The sequence below is a fragment of the Leuresthes tenuis genome, unplaced genomic scaffold, assembly GCF_036924035.1.
Source record: "Leuresthes tenuis unplaced genomic scaffold, fLeuTen1.0.hap1 SCAF_18, whole genome shotgun sequence".
Classification (NCBI taxonomy): domain Eukaryota; kingdom Metazoa; phylum Chordata; class Actinopteri; order Atheriniformes; family Atherinopsidae; genus Leuresthes; species Leuresthes tenuis.
In genome coordinates, this window is record NW_027325372.1 from 21,033,558 (window position 1) to 21,039,557 (window position 6,000).

The 6,000-nt window shown below is 45.4% G+C and overlaps 1 protein-coding gene across 1 annotated transcript in view; it reads right to left on the reverse strand.

Moving 5' to 3' along the window:
• LOC140274765 (hippocalcin-like protein 1) overlaps nucleotides 1-5,630 on the reverse strand; it is a 38,166-nt gene extending 32,536 nt beyond the window's left edge. Inside the window, exon 1 of the mRNA XM_072370123.1 lies at nucleotides 5,132-5,630. The gene's annotated coding sequence lies outside the window, so the exon portion shown is untranslated. The remainder of the gene's footprint in view (nucleotides 1-5,131) is intronic.
• Nucleotides 5,631-6,000: the final 370 nt, after the last annotated feature.

Genomic DNA, 6,000 nt, shown 5'->3' on the forward strand with positions numbered 1-6,000 from the left:
TCTCTCTCTCAATCTTATAATAACCATGTAAAATAAAACAGCACGACGGGCGCAGCGTCCACTACACTGTTTATGTTTTGCAGAGACGCAGCTGGTGGTTATTGTTCCATAAAATTCCTGTCTTTCTGCTCAGGTGTAAGAGAGGCGTCTAAATGAAGAGAGAACCCCGTGATGAGGGGAGAGTCACTTGACACCGCTTACAGTCCAGCATTTTGGACTAAAGGGACTACTCCTCTTGCTTTTTATGTCTTACTCCTTGAGATGGTCACACAAGCAAAATGAGGTTGAGCAAAGAAGGTGAAAAGCATTTTGTGGAGATGCTGTGATCGTGTGAGGGAAGTGGAGGGTACAAAGAGGAAGAAGGGATTAGGCTGCCCTGAGATGTGATCTCAGCAGAGGTATTGGTGGAAGTGTATCTGTGGAGAGGTGTCGGCCTTTTATGCTACAGAACATGCACGCGCACCGCTCCCTACCCCCCGGCATCATTAGCCAAACCGCATGCTCTGGGAGTAATTGGTTGCCCTTTCGGCCTCTGAATGGCTGGAAGAGAGGAAAAGGGAAACTAGAACAGGAGAACTAGCAGGATTACTGTCAAATATCAGCTTAAAACTTCTTTTTTTACCACCTGCTTTCATGTGATTTCCTCTGTAGGCCACATTATTGTTTCCACCCTTTGCTCATTTGTGGTGCTTTTCCTGTTCTCGGTTCATCCGTTTTTGTGTGTAAATTAAGGGATAAAAGTTGGAGTAACATTTGTGTTCTGTCAGATAATTCCAGGCAGGTGTGCTTTCATTTGGATTCACTAAAGACAGAGCAGCCAGATCTCCCCACAATTAGGAACACGACTGTGTTGCTTAAGCCTCGTGTCTCATTTGTTTCGTAAAAAGAGGCAACAGCAAATTTTTAAAAAAAAAAAAGAGGGTAAAATTATTATTTTTTTTTTTAAAACAGCCAGCATTGCCGTGCTAATTCACCCAGGAGCGATTCTCTCGAAAGGAGCCACTTCACAACTGACTGGGCTCAAAACTAATCCGAGCGTCGCCTCGGCCTGATTGGTAAAATTTCTGGTTTTCAGTGTTTTGCTTTGAGCCGTCCACCTCCTGCAGAGTAGCTGCTCTCTCAGCCCTATCGCAGGCATCATCAGACTCTCAGGATGCCTGACAGGGCAGAAGACGCCCCGCCCCGGTAGGATCAGGGATGATTACAGCGCCGGCAGCACACATGGGAAACACAGACCCCGCGTAAACCCATGCAGGCTACATCCCATTCATCCCACAAACCCTACATATGAAATAAGAGCTCACACAGTCTGAAAACTAATTTCTTTAACTTGCTGATTCCTATTCATTACATCATCAACACATATGGAATTATTATAAAACCTCAGACTGCCTGTAAAGTTTGTAATGAATTATGGTTGCTCTATCTAATTAAAGGAGCATTCCATTGTTTTTACTCATGAAGCTTCGATGAAAAATATTTCTAAAATTTGCATAAAAACCAGTACAGAAATGGCAGATCTAGTTTTCCCACTACACCCACAAAAGATAGCAAAAAGCAGGATGTCTCAATCTTCACTTCTTCCATTTGAGAAATTCTAACATTCAATAATTCTCGTAGTGCTTTCACGTGTCTTCGACTTCCTGAAAATATCAGCTTCAGACCTTAATACAATGCATTACTGTGACTGAAATAAAAAGTGGCTGTTTTTTAAATACAATACACTGCAGTAAAAACTCTTACACGACTTTCATAATGATATGATTGCTATGAGTGTTGTTTATCAGTCACGTAAAGACTGGTTCAGGTTCGTTTGGTTATGGTTTAACACCCCACAAACCTGTTTTCTCAAAAGTATTCCGGCTATGAGTGTGAGATCCAACATCAAGACAGAATTTCTCACCAAATTTCAAAGCGGTTTGGTCATTTCAAATTTCAGATAATACGTTTTTAGTATTTTCCTTTTGCTTTTCTAGCTTGTTTGAAGTAGGTGGGGCTTATTTAGAACAAGGTGATGTCACCAATCTAAATTCTGGAGTAAACATGTGACAGTTTGCTTGAGTAGCTAGCAAAGAGTTTTACATATGCTTAATATAAAAGGATTTCAATTAGAGGTCAACCAGGTCATTGGTTAGCTGATTAACCTGTGTCGATAGAATGTTGTTCATACTAATTGTATTTGTGACATTTAGCTCCAATGGTTGCTGGTCTGCGTCACCTCTGCCATCTCCATCACACAAAGAACTTTTCCTTTTTTTTTTTTGCATGAAAGCTCCATGTATGAAGTCACGGAGATGTCCTTGTGTATCAAACATTTCCAGTCCAAGCTTAAACTATTACAATTTTATGGGATTAGCTTACTTGAAACCAGGCGTAAACACGCTGATAGTAAGCTGTTGTTAGTAAAACCAGGCATGGGGCTAATCAGGGTATCAGTGCAGATGTCAACACATGCTATTTACACCAACTAAAATGAAATACAGTTAAACAGAAGCCCAGTTAAACACTAAGCCTAGAACCCATACCTGCATTTAGCTACAGCGCTGAAGGAACCTCTGGGTCTATCCTGCTGTGTTAACATTCATGCCTCTAAATTCATCTGCTATTTTTATTCTTCAAACTACCGCTACCCGACATCAAAATATCACAACTTGTCAACTTGCAAGTTAGGGTTTTTTTTTTACATTGACTTTAGGTAGGAGCAAACCACATTATCTGCAGCCAGAATCAGACTCATAGGAAGAATTCAAACATGCACGTTTTAGGTAAAAGTGATCTTGCTTCTCTTTGAATGGGGTGATGTCTCGCGTTTGGCAAACTGAATTCTGGGTCAGTTGCTTCACTTTTTGTTAACAGCTCGGCTTATAAAACAGCCAATCAGAGTGCCTGAATGATAGCGTGACTGATTGTTGCCACAACTCCACAACCGCAGATCTGCAAGTGTTAATGTGAAGTTGTTTTTTACGATGAAGAAAGTCTCTTGTACGTTGATGCCTAATAGGACACATCATCAGAGCTATTGAGGTGATAACATAATAACAGGAAAGTGGCCACTTAGTATTTGCAAATTAAAATGTAACACAACTCTCATAAAGGATGAACAAACCATTTTCCATTTACCCCATTACTGTTACTCCATCAGGCCACAGATCCACTTTACATTATGCCTTTAAGTTCATCTCTTTGCAGTTCTTACAATGATTTTTTTCCCAAGTAGGGCCTCAGAGGCCCGGAGGCTGTTCTGGGTGCTGCGAAGTTTCTGAGCGTCAATAACACTCAAAGATTTAACTCGTCTCTGTAAGAAAGAGCTCCAAGACTCTGAGCCTTGGCCTGCACACATTACGAGACAGAAGCCTTAATTCAAAGTCACTACGTGCTTATGTATTCCATGCATACATGCAGTAGGGGCCTCGTGTCAAGAATTTCTGCCAGCGTCATGAGACCAAGGTCACCTATATGAGAAGAGCTGCACTGGCCTTATTATGTGAGAGCCTCAAGTATAGAACACAGAGAGGGATCCATTAAAATGTAAAACACACGAGGAGATGGGTGAAAAACCCCTGAGAAATGAAACCATCTTCCTTGTTCTGCTCTACAAACCAAATCTGTCCAAATGAATTACACCTAAACTACCACATCTATCATTTACAAGGCGCTTAATGCCTCAGGGTGAAAACCTCTTTTGATGTGTCCTATACAAGTAGGATGAGTGTGTGTGTGTGTGTGAAAACAGGCGGGTGTGCTTATGAGTCTAAGTGACATACAGAGTAGCGCTCCAGCGCACATTTATCCTCTTATGCAACGACTACACTAGCATAAGCACATGCAGGCTAAATGCTGGCTTGACCCTCCACAGCACAAGCAGCAGAATTTGGCCCGCTTCAGACTTAATCGAGCCTCGAGTGCAGCTCAGTTTGTTTGGGCCGCACCTCCACACTCCCGTCAGCCTCAGGTCAGGGAGGCCCACATTACTGCTCACGTCCCTCATCATTCTTTTCACCGAAACGACACCGAGATAATGACCACCACGGCACGTGATTTGTTCTGTTACTCCTGAATAGAAATTCCACTTTGCATGTGCCTGATGCAAAGCCTAACAAAGACTTGTTCGGCCTGGGAGGATGATACAGAAGGCGTGCAACAGCTGGGTGGCGTTTGGGAAAGAAGACACAGAAGCAAACATATCATGCTATCAACATAAAGTGTCACAGACTGAGTCAGGCACAGGCAGGCTTTTCATCTCCCGGAGAAGCAGAGTAGAGATCCTGAGCACCTCTGTGAAAGATGCTCATTTAAGATGGCATGCTCTACGCCCCTGAGGGGGCCACAGGGCCCCTGTCTCTTATTTGACTTGCTTAGTTCCAAACACTCCTGCCAATAAGTGAGAGAAGTTCCACTCTCATCTCTCTAAAATTGGATCAAAGGTGTTCTAAGAAATGCAGAGAGTGGTTATAAGAGGGTGTGGGGCATCTCTGCGGACCCCTGGCTGCCTTATAAGCAGACTGTCTGTGTGAGGAGGCTGTTAGTAACCTGCTCCAAAGCAGCGAGAAAGCGCCTGAGAGGAAAGCTAACACTAAAAGGCAAAATACACATCTAAAAGCCTATCTAAATACTTAGAATCTTCTGTATAATTGAAAGGCAATGCTTTAAAAATAAAGCGGCAAATCAAAGCATGTCTGTCTCTTCTTAGAGAACTGGCTCGTTCGGTGCACCTCGAATCTGCACCAAAGCGGAGAAGCTGGAGGAGCCACAGCAGCATCCATCCTGCCTCCTGTCCCACGTTAAGATCATTCATAAAAAAATGGCAGACCAACACCGCTGTCACGCTGTTGGCTGAGCTAATATGTTCCCACCACTTCCAGAGTTGATTAACTGCCCGGAGAACAGACAGAACATCGCACAGCGCGTGTTTGCGCGGTGGAACAGATGAGAGAGCGTGCGGGAATGTTTTCCGCTGCCGTGGACTCGGAGGTTTTCTGAGAGCCACACAGCAGGCAGACTCGCAGTTCCCGCGGGTAAACAAAAGCGCCTGCGTCGCGTTTCCACAGCGTTTTATTTAGCGAGGAAAACAACGACATGCTTAGTATTAAGGAGGCGAAACATTTGGGATTACAACGGACGCTTTCCTTACCCGTCGGGGCTGGAGCGGAGGGGACCCTGCTGCGGTTCAGAGGGGCCGGTGGTCAGCACAGCCTGGTGGAGGTGCAGTGATGCTCGGCTCGGCTCGGCACGGCACGGCTCGCTCCGGACTCCTTCCTGCGGGGCTCCGGCTGAATAACCTTGGTGGAGACGGATGGAGATTTCCTCGTGGTTAGGCTGCAGCCGCTGCTTCTTTGGGCACACTCTCACACATGCAACACACGCCGGTTCGCTGGCTTGGGTTACGTGCTAGGTGGCCCTGAGCTACAGCAACCAAACCCTGCAAACCATGTTAACCGTGCAGGCGGGAGGCAGCAGTGATGGAGCTGCTGTTGCTGGCGCTCGATCCCCTCCAGAAGCAGGCACGGGACGGCAGCGGTGGACTGTGGGTTTAAGTGATGAGCGCCGGTGGAGTGGCTTTAAATGGGGGGATGGTGTCGTTGGGATTACGTGGTAGGGGTTTAATTAGATAGCGCTGCGCCCATTGGCACCGACGATGCGCACAGCCCTCCTCCTCCTCCTCCTCCTCCTCCTCTTCCTCTCCTCCCCGCGCTGCCTTTCTCCTTCTCTGGCAGTGAAAGAGATGGATGTGTAGCAGCGGGTGTCACAACACAGAATGATAGCGAGCCACGCTGTGCACGATGCTTACTGCGCATCATTTTTGTTCGTAGTGACTGGGGATGAGTTGAACATAAACAAGCCCCCCCCCCACCACCACCACACACACACTCACCATGACCCAATATGCTCAGAGTAGCTAATAAAACACTGTACATATTTACAGTTGGTCTGATAGCAGGTTTTTTCCTCGACAAATCAATAGACGGACGACAGCCATAAGAGGCTCAAATCTTGATCATT